Source organism: Pleurodeles waltl, chromosome 2_2, assembly GCF_031143425.1.
Source record: "Pleurodeles waltl isolate 20211129_DDA chromosome 2_2, aPleWal1.hap1.20221129, whole genome shotgun sequence".
In the NCBI taxonomy this organism is placed as follows: Eukaryota; Metazoa; Chordata; class Amphibia; order Caudata; family Salamandridae; genus Pleurodeles; species Pleurodeles waltl.
In genome coordinates this window covers 209,051,134-209,067,859 of record NC_090439.1, presented here as the reverse complement: position 1 = coordinate 209,067,859, position 16,726 = coordinate 209,051,134, and the positions used below count along the sequence as shown (strand labels likewise).

The 16,726-nt window shown below is 45.1% G+C and overlaps 1 protein-coding gene across 7 annotated transcripts in view; it reads left to right on the top strand.

The window, feature by feature from the left end:
* TRIO (trio Rho guanine nucleotide exchange factor) overlaps positions 1 to 16,726 on the top strand; it is a 3,522,386-nt gene that overhangs the window by 311,250 nt on the left and 3,194,410 nt on the right. The window lies entirely within an intron of this gene.

Here is a 16,726-nt window from a genome sequence, read left to right as displayed (position 1 = left end):
TGCAGGTGAAAGGTCCACTGGTGTCCGTGGGGGAGATGGTGCAGCAGCTGTTGAGACGTCTGGTGTTGAGGAGGGCATCGGAGGCAGACCAGATGGCGGTTTAATAGAGATCCAGGGTTCCTGGTGCTGGGCGTGGTTCAGGTGCGAATGTGCGCAGAAGAGCTTGCTGTTGGCGCGCTACTGGTGCTCCAGTTGCGCAGCCGTTAAGAAGGGGAGTGGGGCGGTGGGAGCAGTTAGCTGGGAGACAGGAGGGCGGGAAAGGTGCTTCGCGGGGAGGGGGCAGAGGAAAAGGGGAGAAAGGAAAAAGAACTAGAGAAAAACGAGGGATGATAGAAGAAAAAGGCAGAAAATGCAAGAGTGAAAGAGCGACAGAGAGAAAGAAAATAAAATACTCACTTGTGATGGCCACTAGACCACCAGGGATGAGGCGCAGGGACGAGCCTGCGGGTGGAGGAGGGCTTCGAACTGAGAGTCCGGAGACTCTCAGTTCGTTCCAGCAGAGGCAGCAGTTGCTCAGGCATGCTCCTTGTGAAAACACACAGTGCTATCACCACTGTCACAGGAATTATGCAAGGGGAGAGCACCTAATTATGTGACTGGGTTGATTACATTATGGTGCAAGAAAAGGCAAATTCTGCAGTATAATGAAACACTTTTTAATAGTTTGTATTGTACAGAGTGACATGTTTTCCTATTAGATATATTTTCTTATTCTCAAAAGCACTATCTGTGCTATCCAGTTGTTTAGCGTTACGGAGCATAGACACCCTGATTTCAATAAACGCCGGTACTTTATTGAGTTGGGCTTCAATATGTTTTCTTTTGGTGCGATGTCAATCACAGGATGCTCTATGCCCATTTCGAAGCCGCACTGTAGGGATGGGGGCTCCCAACGTTTGGAGACTTTCTGTATGGTCTTTATTTGGGGAGCCTGTCCTACTGGCCCTCATGCAACACAAGGGACTTTCCTGGTATTTAAAATACAGAGGTGAGAAAGGGTGACAGGCGCAGAATTGTCACTTCTTGCTGATTCTGATCTACATCTGTGTTTTAAAAAGAGACATGGATTTGTCCTTGGAAGCAGTGGGGTTAAGCGAAGTTGGCAAAAGATAAAACAAGCCTAATTTTTAAAGAACATGTGACTTTTTTTCTACTTGTGAATTAACATGCACTTTGAAAAAAATATTTGTTTTGAGACTGATGCCAAGACTCTATTAAATATGATTTAAACAGATATCACAGCCCTCTACATCGTATTGACATTACAGATGCATTGTGTTAACAGCACAGTTAAACTTATGGTCACATGTCTATTGTGATTTAACAAAAGTAATAATCTGCACTATGACTATCCTCACCTGTGAACGCAGCTAACTATAACAGCCAAAATGGGTCGGGGAAGGAAAAGCTGCCATCCTGATTTCAATAAATGCTGGTACTTCATGGAGTTCGGCTTAGATATGTTTTATTTTGGTGCGATTATTTATATATATATAAAACACTTTTTTTTTTTTTAATGTGTGCTTTCCCCTGAGAGGATGCAATTGGCGTCGACCCCCCCCACCCCCAGAGAGAAAACACATTTTCCCCCAAAAAAATGTCAGCCCAACAGCTGGTCAGCCCATATGTCAGGAGGGCTGACTCCCTGACAATTTCAGTTTTTGCCAAATTAATTATTTTACTTCCTTGGGGTGCTTGCCTGGAGCATTGGCCGACTCATTCACCAAAGTGGTTAACAGTGAAAACCTGTGGTTTATTTGTTTTGCTGTATGGTTGTTTGGAATGACTTTTGTGCTGTGAAAAAACACTTTTTTCTTTTCTTGTACAGTCATGCTTGTGAGACTCTTGCAGGATTGAAAAAGACTTCATGGCGCAGTCACTCTTCGAGAAATAGGGTTGTTGGTTGAATGGGGTGTGAGCCCTGGTCAAGCACAGTCCCTTGTATGGTGAACCACAAAATGTCATTAAATTAACCTGTGCTTGAACCTGGGAAGGTTGGCATAAAAAGCAATCAGGCTTCACTCTGAGGCACTGTGTCAAATATTTGTGCAACACACAAACAGTAATAAAGTGAAAACACAACGCAATAAAAAATCCCAACCCAATTAAGAAATCACAAGTAATTTTTAATACATTATTTGACACCAAAATGACAAAAATCGATTCAGTACAACCGGAGTTATGAATTTTTAAAATTTAAGGTTCAAAATAGCACTTAAAAGCAAAAAGTGTCATCTGCGGGCATATGGTCGCATTAGCCTGGGGCAAAGGCAAAAGTTGAGGCCAACCATGATGGTTTTGTATACCTAAAATGGATTGAGCATGACCTGCGCTTAACTTCGACTTGGAAATGTTTGATGAAAAAGTCTCTGAGAAGCTAATAGTTTAGCGGGGCGAGGCTGTAGGAGTGTCCAAGGCGGGAGTGTCATCGACAGATAGCCATGGTAATAACTTTTTACCTTCGGACTTAGTTGTTCGGATGGAAGTTGAAAATCTCTAGCAGGACGAAGCAAAAGGCTATAGCCAAAAACAGTTCCATGAGGTCAGATAACCCTTTGGTGAAGGACCTCTGTGATGGGTTAGTTGCTGTGGAGAAGAATGTAATGGGGGAAGCCGCAAAGTCAGTCTGACTGGTGATGCACCTCAGGCGGATAGGCACGCAGGTTGGTCCCAGTCTCTGGTTCTCAAAGCACTTTTTAGCCAAAGTCTTCAGTTTTGGAAATTGGCCATTGGACACCTTTAGCACCACAACCAAGGGTCCAAGAGAGGATGGAGAACTCTTGGGGGTTCAGGACTCAAGTAGGCTAGGTCCAGGTGCTGGTTCAAAATGGTGGGAGCTTGTTATGTCCCTGTGGCTCTGAACAGGCGACCAGTAAACTAGCCCTTGGAGTCAGTTCTGAAAGTCCTGGGTGCAGGTGAAGATGCAGGGCTCAACAGCAGGGCTGGCCTCTAAGGGTCCAAGGCAGGCTCCAGATTGCAAAGCAGTCATTCCAGGTACAGCAACAAATGTGTAGCGTGCACAGCACTAGGCAGTTGTCGGAGTCCTTCCGCAGGTCCTGCACTGACAATGCAGGGTTGTTAAGCCTGTTGTGAGGATCCAGAGCACAGCCTAATCATGTGTAAGTGGGACTGTGCTCAGCTACACTGCCCCCCCCCCTCCCATTCAAACCATTTATTGGGCCACTCGGGCTCTGCTAATCCTACTATTGTGTGACAGTCTGAGAGGAATTCACAAAGTCCTAACTGTCTGTTATACTCAGTCACGTGACCTAAGGCAGACTGCAGGCACAGAGGGCTAAGGGCAGGAAAATGCCAACTTTCTAAAAGTGTAATTTTAAAAATTAGACTTCACCATTAAAGAGAGTTTATCATCACAATTTAATAGGTAGCAAACATGCAATATCCACCTCCTCTCATTAGGAATTGCAGCTTGTAATTAAGAATCCCTGATATTATTCTGTGGGAGGGGTAGGCCTCACACTACTGAAAAAACGAACTTGGGAGTTGTTCACTACTAGGACATGTAAAACTAAAAAGTAAATGTCCTACCTTTTCATTACACAGCTCCTTGCCCTATGGGCTACCTGGGCCTACCTTAGGGGTGACCTATATGTAATAAAAGGGAGTTTAAGGCTTGGCAAGGGGTTTTAAATGTGAAGTGGACATTGCAGTGGGACACTGCATTCAGGCTATAGTGGCAGTCCGGGGACATGTTTTAAAGTGCCACGTAAGTGGGTGACAATAAGTGCTGCAGGCCGACTGATAGCATTCAATTTATAGGCCCTGGGCATGTGGTATACCATCATAATCAAGACACTTTATTTCGGCAGTTTGTTATAAAAGCATAAATATGATACATTGCATTAAAATCTTACAAGATATAAATACAATTGAAAACAACTAAAAAGGTCAGCATTATAAACAAAGTGAATACATACTTTAAAGACCAAGGCGCAAACCATTCGGACCAAAAAGGCTACCACCTATCTACAGTGTCCCAGTCTTTGCATTGGCAGGTGGTCAAGGAAATCTTGCCTTAGGCATGACTTTTGACAAATTCTCCACATCATTAATAAGTAATGAGACACGGCAAAGGCTAGACTTTGTTTGGTAACTGATTTTAAAACTTTCAGAGCCTCAGCAGATTTCCTCAGGCCAAGGTTATGGCAAACAGGTATAAGCCCTTTTTGTCTGCCCATCTAGTAGACAGGGCAGAAGAACAGGATATGCCCCTCAGTTGCCCCACATGCGGGGCATGCACTTCCTGCTTGCTCAGGTGCGCTCCCCCTTCTAGCAGTGAAGGGTGCAAGAGGGAGCGTACTTTACCTAAATTACGCCTGCAGTTGCAACCCAATATGTTGCCTATACCTCACCTTTAGGAGGGATTTACTAATTGTGGAGGCTTCCAGGGGGTCATCCCAAAGATTAGTACAAGCCAGCTTCACCAGGGTTTGTTTACATACTTGGCCCAGGGGTACTACCTGAGTCCAGAATACCCAAAGCTTCCTTCAGCCCCTCATGATAGGACATGAGCTCCTCTATGGACCAAATACGCTTCCAATAAAGAATAGGTCTAACATCAACCATTTCCGAAATTGGCCTAAGACTCATATTCAGCCTGAGGGGGAGCAGGGGGTGTACTAGCTGTTAGCCCAGTCAGCTGCTGTAGGAAGCAGTTTTCCACAACTAGCATTTTGACTGTATCCCTGTGACTTTGTAGCTCTGCTCCAAAGAGGGATGATCCTAGCACCTGCTGTTTGTATTTTTGAGTCAATGGGGACATCAGGGGGAAGCATGACCTTTTCAGCATTCTAATCCGCACCCCCCATGTTTTGCAACAGTTTGAACCTTGACTTATCTGTAACATGTCTGATTACACTGCTCTGTGAGTGTCAGTCCAAGGTACTCAAATATCTGCACTCGTTCCAAGGGAGCCCCTAGGGGTATCCACCCTTTTCTGTAATAAAATCTACTATGTTCAATTAAAATCATCCGGAGCTACTATCATTATTAGAATTTAAATACTGACCACAAAGTAACAGTCCGACACAAATAGCCCAGCGAGAATAACACACCTCCATGATAGAAGAGGATTTGACAACTAACTGAGACCCCCAGCTGTGACGCATTGTATCGTATGATGTCCTCCTGGTGACCTAAGTATAGAACAGCCATATAACTTAACACTGAATTGCTCAAACTGAAGCCGATGCTTATTGCGCGACCAAAATGACCACCATCCAGGATTCGAGAGCAAGATGGCCCTGCCCAGGACCTGGAGCTGATCCTCTTGCCCAAAGGCAACACATGTCTTCATTTTATTTGCCCAGACCACAAACTCCCTTTCACCAGTCAAAAAAGGTACTTTCAAAGCCTGGAAAGATGCCTCTAAAAACATTGGGTGGCATAGAAAGCGACAGGAATACCCACTGGGGTAGAGATACTGGCTGGGCGAAGTCTCAAGAGACATCCTGGAGCTGTATAATCCACTTTTCTATCCACAGTGCCAGTTTTAAAGTGGTTCTTTGAAAGAGTGGACGATGTAGAAGTGGAACCAAATACATATAAAAAGTTATTGGGCCCGATCAATCCGACCACCATCCATCCAGGCCCTGTCCCAACTGAACCGGGGATGCAGCGGTGTGAGTGGCATCGCTGCTTGGGGCATGAAATCGGCCGGAGTGCAGCTGGGCCCACCTCTGTTTCATATGAGTGAGCCTGCATGATTCGGAATGGTGGGGTGGCAGAGGGTCTAGGTGGGCCTCACGACTCGCCTTTGTCGGCTCTAGAGCCACTTTCGCCTCTGTAGCATCCAATGAGTATGCTGTCCAGATTGCACCACCTGCCAACCTGTTGCCTGGCAGTGCGGCTACACCCACCCCGACGGGGCACCAACTTGTGGCCCACGCCAGAGCGACGAACACTGGGGCTCTCCTGATGTAGTCTCACTCTTGGGAACAGAGACCCAGACAGTGGTAGGCAAAGATGCTGTACATTACCATACAAGTGGCGATAAGATCCAGAAGCAAAGCATGGGAAGCACTGGTCTGCCATAGGCACGGGCCAGCAGAGAAGGAGACCGAGGGACTGAATTGGCAGCACTGCAAGAGAGAGACACCCATAGGGAATAGAGACATCTCTCCCCATTATCCCAACATGGACTACATCCTACAGTGTGGTCATGCACACACTACTCTGCCTCCGGCTTCACTGTTCGGACTAAGGTCTTGAGCAGCGGGTGGCACGGGGTTGGAATCTTTCAGGGGACCAATGGGGCAAAACATGCACTTGAGGTGCACTTAGAACAGCGGCACCTTTTGCAGCATAAATGACACCACTCAACCTCGATGCCCCCTCTCTTGTGCGTTAAGGTGAGCGCAGCAAATCACATCAGGCAGCCATTGGGTCCCGAGCCAAAGGGGCCCCTTAGTACTAACAAGTATCCACATCAACATGGCCCATTATCCGAGGGGGGAGGCACATCCAGGGGATGGCCTGGTTGACACACTCTGCTTCCCCGCATGTTGCTTCCAAACCTCTGCTCTTGATGTAACTCAGCTCCACGGGCGTCACTGAAGACAAGTAGGGAATCAGTGAACACCCTCCCTATCTCCAACACTCACCTACTGGTGCAAAACCGACAGGCCGCAGAGGCGAGGCTCTGAACCCCTTAGGTTCTCTTGCTATTCCTCCTTCCTCTCTGACAGGCAGCGGCAACTAGTGCCCTCACTGCTGGACCCAGACAGCCTGGTGACCGACACATACCCCTCCATGGTGGGGGCTGAGGTTGGGAACTCCACCAAATGGACAAGGTGGATAAATATGCAATACCGATGGAGTCCTTGAATGGAGCAGAGGTGGCCCCTCAAGAATCCCCATCTGACGGAACTACATCAGCCCCCCAGTCAACACCCACTGAAATAATGACGGAGATACAGGGAATCAAAGCCATGCTAGAACCTAAAATAGACTTTCATTGTGGAGGTGTCGCTGCTACGGACCGATGTAAACAAGTTAAGAGACAGGGTCAAAGACACAGAGACTGCAAAAAAACAATACCTTAGTCTTATGCCAAACTCAGACATGGGAGGGCAATTGCGTAGAAATCTATTCCTCAAAAAAGTGGAGGGCTCTAGTGTCAATCCCTTCATGGAGCACCTCATCTTAGACATTCTGAAACCTCGGGCCTCTCCAAATTCTTTTGAACAGAACAGGCTCACAGAACACCTGGCCGGTCTACTAAACCTGGAGCGCGCCCCCCTCCCCCCAAGATCAATCATTGCTCATATTTTCAAATACTGGGATCAAGATGTCATCCTACAGGGAGCCCGAAAGTCACTAGCTCTACAACTTGACAATGCCACTATTAGTCTCTACCCAGATTTTACCCTACAAGTGCAACTACAGCGACGGAGCTTTGCTGAAGTCAAAAAGGAAATGTGTGGTAGAGATTTAAAGTACATGATGCTCTTCCTGGCCTAACTTCATGTCATTACTGATGACGAAATGTGGCACTTTGCCATTCTAGAGGAGGCATGTGAGTGGTTGGAGGGATGGTGACCTGCAAACCACACACACACAGACATCCGAGACCCTGGGGATCCAACAAATGCAGTGAAAGCCCACCTCATCACCTTGATGGGAACCCTGCAGTGGAAGGCAGAGAGGAGAAACGCAGCTTCAGATAACTCTGAACACTGTACAAATGTGGATGTAAGAACTTATTGAAAGTATTACTATTTGTCATTGTCACCGCATGTGTTAGGATGGCAATAGATGGACGCAGGGGTTTTCAGTCATGCTGAATGTTTTTTTTGTTTTGTTTTTTTAAATATATTTTTATTAACTAATTGCAGCCTTACAAATCGAGTTCTCACCTTTTTCACAGTTATCAATGTTATTAGCACAAATGATTTTTACCAGTTTTAAAGTTTTACGTCACGTTATTCATTCTGTCTGTGATTCTCAATAGAGCTACTTCAGAATAGGTGCGCCAACCCCGCTTGTCTACTTTTCCCCCAAATGTGAGTGTTGTATAATGATTTTGTTTTATGACTATAGGGCAGGCTTAACTCGTGTTGAACAAAAATTAAACTTGTTGGCACTGTGTAGAGTAGGTAACTACATTTGCTGGAGTATGTCGTACTTGGGTTTCTCCTGTGAGTGGGATGTTGCTATACTCTTACTCCCTTTGTTCCACGCTGGACAGGCTGCCCCAGTCATGCTTAATGTTGAATGAGATTTGGATGGGGGCCCACTGACTATCCTTCTCCTTATAGAGCGCGGCATAAACGGGAGCTTAAATGGCATGCCAAGTTTCACCCAAGTTAGAAGTTAAGGTACAGTGTTAATGGGGGTGACGAGCGCTCTGTGACTTGTGGGACGGTGGCCAGTTCAGAGACCACTGTGCAGGGTGCCAGGGGAGAGAGGATAATGTTCTAAGGGAAAGTTTCCATGTTTTTCCTGCAGGCACTTTGAAAATCGTTACTAACCATAGGAGGGACTTGCTCCATACACTAGACAGAACTACCTCAGCACTTGCCTGACGCCCAGTCACATGTGCACACCCCACTCACCCTCAAGGTGATGTCCTGGAATGTTAATGGCCTAAACCACAAATTGAAGAGAGGCATAGTCATGCAGGACATAAAGCTACACAATCCGGAAATAAGACTGCTGCAGGAGACCCACGTGTTGAGACCTATCTACAAGATGCTATCACGCAATGGAATCACTCTCAGAGCACACGTGGGCTACACCTCAGATTCGAGGGGAGTGGGCATTCTAGTTAAAAACACATCACCAGTCACACCCCACTCAACTTGAAGAGACATGCAGGGTAAACATGTTGCCCAGTCAGGCACATGGGATTGGAGTGCCGTCAACATATCCTTCATATACATCTTGCCATGCCATCACCATCTCACCTTCCCTAAGCTGAGCACACTACTAATGCAACTACCACCAGGACTACTGGTCATGGGGGAGACTATAATGCTATCCACAGACACCCAAGCAACACAACTAAGATCGTCGTCCACACTAGCAACATTTATTGAGACCTTTGACCTCGTAGACACATGGCAGCTGCTCCACCCTTGGGATCATCAATACATTCCTGCTGGAGCACACAACAGTGCCTCGATCACATCTTCATGCATCACAAGCACATATCCAGGATAGCTGAGGTGAAACACTTTGCCCGGGGTATAGCTGATCATTCACCAGTGTGGTTGGAGTTAAAAGGGAACTCCAGAATAGACTCATGCCCGAAACCAGTGCACCCAAGCTACGTAATGGACAATAAGATCATGATGGACCTAAGACAAAGAACAGATAACTACTTCAAGGACAATATTGGATCAGTAGGATCGTCCAATAATATCAGGGAAGCATATATAATTGTACTAAGGGGTCAGTCTTATTCCCTGATCAAGAGGAAGAAGAAAGAGGCAAGGGTTGAAATGTGTTGCTTGGAAGACGAGATTGCAGATGTACAGCAAAATCTTTTTGGGAGGGAGGACAAGACAGTTTCACACGACCTCGAACTCAAAGAAAAATAATATAGAGATCTAGCTGAAGATGCCACTTGCATGACCCATATCCTGACACAGAGGAGAGACTACAATGTAGGCAACAAAGCTGACAAGCTCCAGGTATGGTTGGAAAAGAAAGATCAGGCCCGAAGCTGGGTGTTTTTGGCTCTCAGCTGACATTGGGGAGGCTAGTACCAGGGCGGAGGACATAGCCAAAGAATTTGTAGCTTACTGTTCACAGCTCTATGATGGCAGGGGCACTACCCAGTTGCATGAGATCCAGGACTTCCTTAAAGATGAAAACCCCCTCATTATTGGCGGAACATAAACAAATGCTATATAGCTGCATAACGCCCAGTGAGATTATACAAGCAGTAGACTCCGTCACCTCCGGGAAGGCGATGGGGCCAAACAGCCTTCCCATTGAGCTATACAAAGGCCTAGCTAGTAAAGTAGCACCTCGCTTGCTCAAAATATGGACCAAGGGCAAGACTGAGGGGAGACTTCCACAAGACCAACGACGGGCCGCAAAAGTGGTGATTAATAAAAATAAGCCCCCAGACTGTTGTGGGTCGTACAGACCTATATTCCTTCTAACTGTGGAGGTTAAATCCTGAACAAACTACTATCAACTAGGCTTACGCAAGTTGTAACTACTGTGATCAATCCAGTTCAATCAGGCTTCATGACCAATAGGAACACCACACTAAACCTTTGACACCTCTTTAGTGTGTTGGCTGGCACATCAGACAGTAGAATATCAACAATGGTCCTGTTGATGGATGCTTCTATGAGCTTCAACACCCTATAATGGGACTTTATCAATTACGTGCTGGTGTGCTTCAGGTTTAGTCCCACCATCCTAGGGTGGATCTGTCTCTTGTACAGTTAATGGGGTGATGTCATGCGGCTTTACACTACATCGGGGGAAGAGACTGGAGTGCCCGCTCTCCCCCCGATGTTTGCCCCGGTCTTGGAGGCCTTTGTTGTGTGGATCAGAAGTAACCCACTAGTTGGGGTATCTGTTGGTAAGTGGGGAGATGTGGGAGGAGCTCATATCGCTATATGCCACACAGTTAATGATGTTAACGATTGGGCATTCACAACATGGGACGAACCAGCCATACAAAATTGGCAGACGTGTATGGGGAAATGAGGGCTATGAGGGGGCACTCTACAGGTCCAAACTAGCATAAATGCTTCCTACACACACCAAAATTGTAGCATGCATATGGAGGGATCCACCACCTTCCTAGGCTGGCAGAATCGGCTAACCAAAATGACCTGTTGTCTTAAGTGGGGAAGCTGCAGGGCTTTGAAAAATGGAAACGTAAGAAATCTCCAAATTAGGTGACATATGTAAAGGGAACGCACCCTGGTCTCTGGTGGAATTGGCATGCCAGTGCCAGCTACATTCGACACAAAGCTATAAGTACCTCCAATTTAAGCATATACTAGCCTCCCAAATACTGAAAGGCACACTGATTGAGGAATCCTCCCCATTGGAGGATGGTATCTTAAGGGAACAATGGTGTAGCAAGGCTATCTCCCTAATCTAGAAAACAAAAATAAACAACGCCACAGACACACTGCAAGCCCTGAAGACAAAGTGGGAGGCAGAAATTGGGTAATTTGAAGAGGGCAAATGGGAAGAGGCACTGCGGGTGCCTAAGGAACGCACAATTAAATCACGATTCAGACTAGTCCAGCTATGCCTGCTGCACAGCTCCTACAACTCCCTGTGAACCATGGGTAGATGTCCAACAACGGTCTGCCTGAGGGACCTTCCTACACGTGGTCTGAGCCTCCCCACACATACAACCACACTGGTCGATCATCAGGGACACGCTGACAGAGGTGACAGGATATCCCATATCAAACACAGTAAAATGTTGTATATCAAATGGTTGGGGTGATGGAGCGCCACCTTGCTACAGTGAACTATGATTATCCCTTGGCTTATCAGTTGCTAAGAGAAATATTGCAAACAACTGGGGGGCAGCTGGACCACAGGCTTTACAGATCTGGCGACAGGGATATGGATCGGTGCAAGCTTGCTGAACAGACAATCTATCGAAGCAGAGGGTGCCCTTGAAAATAGGAAGAGGTGTTGTCCGCATGGAGAACTTACAGAGGGCATGGGGATGAGAACGATGTATCGCACAGTACTAATGAATAGAATATTGTTTAATGTGGTCTGGCTGTTGAATTCAACTCTCTAACTGTGCGTATGTCTTAAGCCTATGTCAACAGTTGTGTTGACTTTTGCCTGTTGCAAAGTATTACTGTGTTTGCTGTGTTTTCTTTATGTAAAATGAAAAAAAAGATAAAAAAAAAAAAGTATTTATTGTTTATTCTTATTCATTGTCCTTCCACTGCTTGAACTGTGTTTGAGGTACTATGTTTCTTTCTTCTTCATGTCTTGCTTCTTCTCTCACACTCCCATTTTCTGCCTTTAAACCCCTTCTCCTCCAGTGTCCATGTTGCTTTTAACTCCCATCTCTTCCCTTGTTTGTGATGCTTTTTACCTCCCTCCCTAGGTTGTGTTGCTTCTAAACCCCCCTCTGCTCCCTTCTCATTGTTAATTAGAACCTCTCCCACTCCCACCCACCATAACAAGAAAAAGCACGATGATGCGGTCAGTACTGGCTGCGTCATAGCGTTTTATCTTCCTGTTGCCTATTACCATCCCTTCCTTTGAACGTGTTGCTTGTTGTGCTTGTTCCCTGTCACCCTCCCTTGTGTTGTCTGTGCTTTCCACTCCCACCTGCCATAAGAGAAACCACACATTTGCAATGCAATAGGTCTTGCATTTGTGAGAGTTAAAGCTATTGGCATTGTAAATGACTTTGGGGCCTTATAAGTGTTTAGCTATGCAGCACATTCTCCTGACATAAATGTTTGTGGCAAATCATCTATGATATATTGGCCCTATCACTACCAGGCATTAATTAAAGTCCTTTGACAGTGTTGGCATGCGTAGTATATGACACTGGTGTCCTGCACACATCGGCATGCTCTACTCCGAGAACCACAGATGACCATTAGCACATGCTTGCACAGGTACACACATCCACAGGCAGAAAGAACACATACAGATACACAGATTCTGATGCCCCTCTGACAGAATGTGCTGTATTTATCACCGTGCAACTGTAAGCGCAGTAGACTCCAAAGGGGAAACTGCCCTAAAACAGCTACCTGTTGCCCCAAGCCTCGTCCCCCCATTTTCTAATGCTGTGTGGGACGAATAGACCCCACAGGGCAAGCAACATATTTTTGTTTATTTTAGTCTGTGGTGCTTGACAAGACCCCATATACATTTGGTGTTCCCCTTTTTATCTAGTTTCAATAAATGCACTCCTGGCACTTGCAACATTGCTACATGCCACCACCAGAACAGCTCAAGTTCTAAAGAGGGTTATGTTGGCTCCTGCCTTACTACATGCAGGGTAGGGTTTCGTTTTTTTTCACCTGGCATTGAGGCTGCTGACAGCTGTCTTCAAGTCCTGTTGGCTACATCAATGGTGATAAATTGGCAACTGTTAGCCTACTCGTTCCTCCCCCTCCCATATGTTTTTACTGGATAATTAGGACTGCAAAGCTGGAAGCTGCCAAGTGCCCCAATGTCACTTGATACTTGCAGGGCCCCCTTCCCTGCCCTGGGGCAAAGCACAGGGAGAGATTTTTGAATCACTTCTCACCGGCTCTTTAACAAGGTTGAGGGTGAATGTTGGGTGGCGAAGCAGGGGTTGTGACAGCACTACCTAGCTATTGGGCAAAGACCTTTAAATTAGAATATTGTGGCATATCAAACAACTAATGAGGCACATAAGCAATGCTTGGAGAGAGGCAGGAACAAAGTCTAACAGGGCATCTCATCTCTTTAACAAAGGATATGCTTTGTTGGATGTACTGTTCCCTCAGAACATCAGTGAATTGCACGAAAGGCAAATTAATTTGTTTTTTATAAGCTGAGAGCATACGGGAATGACAGCGCAAGGACCATAAGCCTGGGCAATAAACCACAGATTGACTACTCACTTAGACTCATGTTATTGGGAGGTGTCAAATATCTGTTGATTGAACAATTGAAGAGAATGGGTTCTTATTGTTATTTAGTAGCAAAATGCTACTTGTCTTAGCATGGTCAGAACACAGTGTTCCCTCTGCCTTCGCAAGAGCTCTCTCACCTTGTCCCTGGGCGGCAGTAGGTCGTGCATGGGGTCCCATTCCAAACAGTACACTGGTCAACTTTTCCAGTGAGCGAGTGCTTCACCAACACAGTCATGTTACCGTCACGGCCATTGTGTGGGACTGAAGAGCTCACTGCCACACGCTGAAGAATCACAACCACTAGCCGCAGAGGAGCTCCCAGCCCACAAGAAGGATAAACAAACCAACCCATGAACAGGGATGATGGACTGGCAGGATAAACTCCCTAGCAGGTCAACAGAATACTAGGTCTGCTCACCTGTGTGTCATAGAAAACGTGATGGGCATCTTGGAACAGTGTGGGTTGAATAACCTTTAAATTGGAAGCTGTTTATAAAGCATTGCAAAACATGAGCACTGATGGGAAGTGCTTGCAACGGCCGTGAAGTGGGGGCCACACTATAGCTGCAAGATAATGCGTGGGTGCCCTGCTAAGCAGGAAAATAATCAATTTTAGGCAGCCTGCTCTGTTTGCGTATGAATAGCAAAGTAAACCAAACACGAGCACTGATGGAAAGTGTTTGTGGCGTCTAGGAAGTGCTGGTAACGGACATGAAGTGGGCAACACGCTGTAAGATAAAGTGTGCGCTGAGCATGAAAAGCAATAAACGCAAAATAAGGAGGGGGGAGGGAGAAATGCTATTTTAAAATGGAATGCTGTTTTAAAATGTAAGCAGCTACGAAGTAGAAGCTGAAGACAGGCAAACAGTAAGATGAGTAGGAACCAAAGGAAAAAATAGTCCCCCAAAGAACAGATAAACATGATAAAGTGTAATTATACAGTAGTTAGTCCTTGCTCTGAAAGAGAAAAAGGAGGGACAAAGTGGCAAAACTGACCACTAGTGAGCAAAGATTTTTAAAGAACACTGCAACCAACAATTGAAATCGCTTTAAGCCCTCAGTACAAGTATACTTAAGTATACACCAGGTTGAATGCTTACGTTCCACCTAAAAAAAACGATGACACCATAGTGCTTTGTTCCCCAATTATTAGCCATGCTGCACAGCTGCTGCACATCATGGCCAAAAGACACTGGCTAAGCCATTAGCTGTTGCATAGGTTAGATTTGTTGGCTTTGCTAGTGTCTGTTTGGATCTGGAGCTTGTCCTTAAGTGCATAATTTGCATTAAAAAGGTCTGTTTGACTTTAGGAACTCCATTCCCTCCTGTGAAACATTATGCTGCTCTCATATATGGTGAGGCAGGGCCCATTATGTTGTTTGATGGTTTTGACATATGCAATCATGTCATAGCTGATGTTTGAAATGCCATGGAACCCTAAGAAGCACTTTTATGCAATTTGTGAAGGGCTGCACTTGAAGTGCTAAAAGAGAACGTGCCTACACCTTTGCAGTCTCAGATGTGTTGAGAATGTAGTTAAATAGCGAGAGGCTTTTTGTGCATCTGGAGCTGGTTATATTACGACTGAAGGTCTATTTCTGATACCCACTTGGCCCTATTGACTTCTGTGAAGTCGTCGACTGTGGGTGTGATGTAGGTAGCACTTGTGTGTCATTGCTTTATTTGGCATCATCCTGTACACCCATATTCTGCCTTGTCTGGTGTCTTTGGGTGTGAGAGTGATGGCGATCAGCGGGTCCAAATTGTGACCACTAAAGAATTTTACAAATCGACCTATATACTGATTAGTCTGCTTATTCATTTCTGAATTGTAGTGGATTGCAATCTGACCTATCACAGGGATGGTGGCCTGCTGGGATTGGCATACCACTAAGTCTGCAATTGCTTTCAAATAAAGCAAACGTTTAGTTATGTATCACATTTTCCTTAAAAGAAAACAAGGCTGGGTTTCAATACAAAAGCTTTTTTCAAGAGTTGGCAGTGGCCCTGTCCCCCAAACAATTTTTAATTGACAAAGGGGAAGGACTTTCAAGACAGTTTTGCCTTTTGCAAATTGTTTACCACCTTCTTTGATGTCTCAGTGACTTTGAAGTGTTTTGCTACCTGATTTTGGTTACAAAACAGTGTTATATAGCTTACAGATTTGGAAGGGACACCTACAACATGCCCTTCCCAGTAAGTATCCATTCCCAATCCCATTTTATGAGTCAGAATAATAATTCTGACTCCTAAAATTGCACTAGTACACCTGAATTTTTTTTATCACGTTTCCAAAACCCGAATCGGAGTATAAAAATGCTAAGTAAATTTGAACCTTGTTTCTTATCTTGCTACTTTGGAGGCTGCAGTAAATAATCCGTTGAATGAGTTACACTTTTATCACATTGTCGTTGTTACTGTACAACATCTATATTCTTAGTAACTAGCTTGTTTGGTAATTTGCTCATTTGTGATATGTCATGTCTGTTAATGTGTGGAAAATGTCATAACTTCTTGCGTTTAACAAGCATTCACTATGACTGCATATCATTAGGTTATTTCCCATGCTTCAGGAAGGATTCTTTACAATGGTTGATAGTATCCAGTTCATTACCTTGGGCCACTGCCCTGTCTCTCTCTCTCTATAAATCATTGACATTAATACTGTAACCAAGGCACTCTGGTCGAGCTCTCTGCTCTTGCTCTTGCGTGGACCTTATATTACATCTATTGGGTGCCTCTGTCATACTTTCAGATAATGTATGACATAGATGACATAATTTTCTCTAGAGTCACCTCGTTTTGCACATTAATCATACCTGTCTATAACCAGTGCACTCTTGTGGGCCGCTCCTGTGTAGTTTTAATGACACAAGAGTAAACCCATGAATCACTAGGCACCTTGGGTATTATAGTTAGTAGAAAAATAGTGGTTCCTAGTACACAAGTAAAGAACAATATATATGAAATTCACATGGAATTTAATCATAAATTGAAAAGCAGAGCATGTATTACAACGACACAGTGGTTGCCAATGAATAAAACATGCTTGGTGCTCTCTTAAATGTGATGCACTCGTGTGATATGCGATCATAGTTCATATCAAATATACATGAACATATGCCCCATTGGTA